We start from the raw sequence: 2,145 nt of genomic DNA, 5'->3' as shown, positions 1-2,145 counted from the left end.
TCATTACCAAACAGCTTGGCATTCGGCTTCATGATAGCTCCTAAATATTGAGCAACTTGCTCTCCAGTCACGTCTTCATCCTCTTCAGAGGAAGAATAGTCTTCAGAGCTCATGAATGGCAGAAGGAGATTTAATAGAATCTCTATGGTCTCTGTATGAGCCCCAGATTCCTTTGGATCCTTAACAGGAAACTCCTTCTTGCTTGAAGGACATCCCAGGAGGTCTTCCTCACTAGTATTTTCGTCCTCCTCCTCCCTTATGCATTCGGCCACATTGATCACATCAATGGCCTTGCACTCTCCTTTTGGATTCTCTTCTGTATTACTTGGGAGAATACTGGGAGGAGTTTCAATGACTTTCTTACTCAGCTGGCCCACTTGTGCCTCCAGATTTCTGATGGAGGATCTTGTTTCATTCATGAAACTGAAAGTGGCCTTTGACAGATCAGAGACTAGATTAGCTAAATTAGAAGTGTTTTGTTCAGAATTCTCTGTCTGTTGCTGAGAAGATGATGGATATGGCTTGCTATTGCTCAGCCTATTGTGTCCACCATTGTTAAAGCCTTGTTGAGGCTTTTGTTGATCCTTCTATGAGAAATTTGGATGATTTCTCCATGATGAGTTATAGGTGTTTCCATAAGGTTCACCCATGTAATTAACCTCTGCTATGGCAGGGTTCTCAGGATCATAAGCTTCTTCAGAAGCTGCCTCTTTAGTACTGTTGGATGCATGTTGCCACCCATTCAGATTTTGAGAGATCATGTTGACTTGCTGAGTCAACACTTTGTTCTGAGCCAATATGGCATTCAGAGCATCAATTTCAAGAAATCCTTTCTTCTGAGGTATCCCATTATTCACGGAATTCCTCTCAGAAGTGTACATGAATTGGTTGTTTGCAACCATATCAATGAGTTCTTGAGCCTCTTCAGGTGTTTTCTTTAGGTGAATAGATCCACCTGCAGAATGGTCCAATGACATTTTCGAAAATTCAGACAGGCCATAATAGAATATATCTAATATGGTCCATTCTGAAAACATGTCAGATGGACATCTTTTGGTCAGCTACTTGTATCTTTCCCAAGCTTCATAGAGGGATTCACCATCTTTTTGTTTGAAGGTTTGAACATCCACTCTCAGCTTGCTCAGCTTTTGAGGAGGAAAGAATTTATCCAAGAAGGCAGTGACCAGCTTATCCCAAGAGTCCAGTCTATCCTTGGGTTGTGAATCCAACCATATTCTAGCTCTGTCTCTTACAGCAAAAGGGAAAAGCATGAGTCTGTAGACTTCAGGATCAACTCCATTCGTCTTTACAGTCTCATAGATCTGTAAGAACTCAGTTAGAAACTGATAAGGATCTTTAGATGGAAGTCCATAAAACTTGCAGTTTTATTGCATTAAGGCAACTAGCTGAGGTTTCAGCTCAAAGTTATTGGCTCCAATGGCAGGAATGGAGATGCTTCTTCCATCAAATTTGGACGTTGGCTTTGTGAAGTCACCAAGCATTCTCCTTGCATTATTATTATTTTCGGCTGCCATCTCCTTCTCTTGTTCTAATATTTCCGAAAGGTTACCTTTAGATTGTTGTAACTTAGCTTCTCTTAATTTTCTCTTCAGAGTCCTTTCAGGTTCTGGATCAATTTCAACAAGAGTGCCTTTATCCTTGTTCCTGCTCATATGAAAGAGAAGAAAACAAGAAAAGAAAGAGGAATCCTCTATGTCACAGTATAGAGATTCCTTTATGTTAGTAGAAAAAGAAAGGGGAGAAGAAAGTAGAAGAGGGGATTCGGATATTAGGTGGAGAGGGGTGAAGGGAAGTGTTAGTAATTAAATAAATAAATAGAATAAAAAAAGAGAGGGAGAATTTCGAAAACAATTTTGAAAAAGGGGTTAGTAATTTTTGAAAATTAAAGATAAGATAAGATTAAAATTAAGATTTAAAACAAAAAGAATTTTTTTGAAAAAGAGATGAGATATTTTCGAAAATTAGAGAGGGAAAAATAGTTAGGTGGTTTTGAAAAAGATAAGAAACAAACAAAAAGTCAAAGAGTTAGTTGAAAAAGATATTAAAATCAAAATTTGAAAAGATAAGAAGATAGGAGGTTAGATATAATATTTTGAAATCAAATTTTGAAAAAAAAAGATAAAA

At 37.7% G+C, this 2,145-nt stretch overlaps 1 non-coding gene across 1 annotated transcript; it reads left to right on the top strand.

Moving 5' to 3' along the window:
* The first annotated feature begins 1,035 nt into the window (after nucleotides 1-1,035).
* On the top strand, nucleotides 1,036-1,139 carry LOC112793423 (small nucleolar RNA R71). The gene has a single exon (XR_003198115.1). It is a non-coding gene; the product is annotated as a small nucleolar RNA R71 (small nucleolar RNA).
* The last annotated feature ends 1,006 nt before the right edge of the window (nucleotides 1,140-2,145 follow it).

Source organism: Arachis hypogaea, chromosome 3 (genome assembly GCF_003086295.3).
Source record: "Arachis hypogaea cultivar Tifrunner chromosome 3, arahy.Tifrunner.gnm2.J5K5, whole genome shotgun sequence".
Lineage (NCBI taxonomy): Eukaryota > Viridiplantae > Streptophyta > Magnoliopsida > Fabales > Fabaceae > Arachis > Arachis hypogaea.
This window is presented reverse-complemented; position numbering and strand designations above follow the sequence as displayed.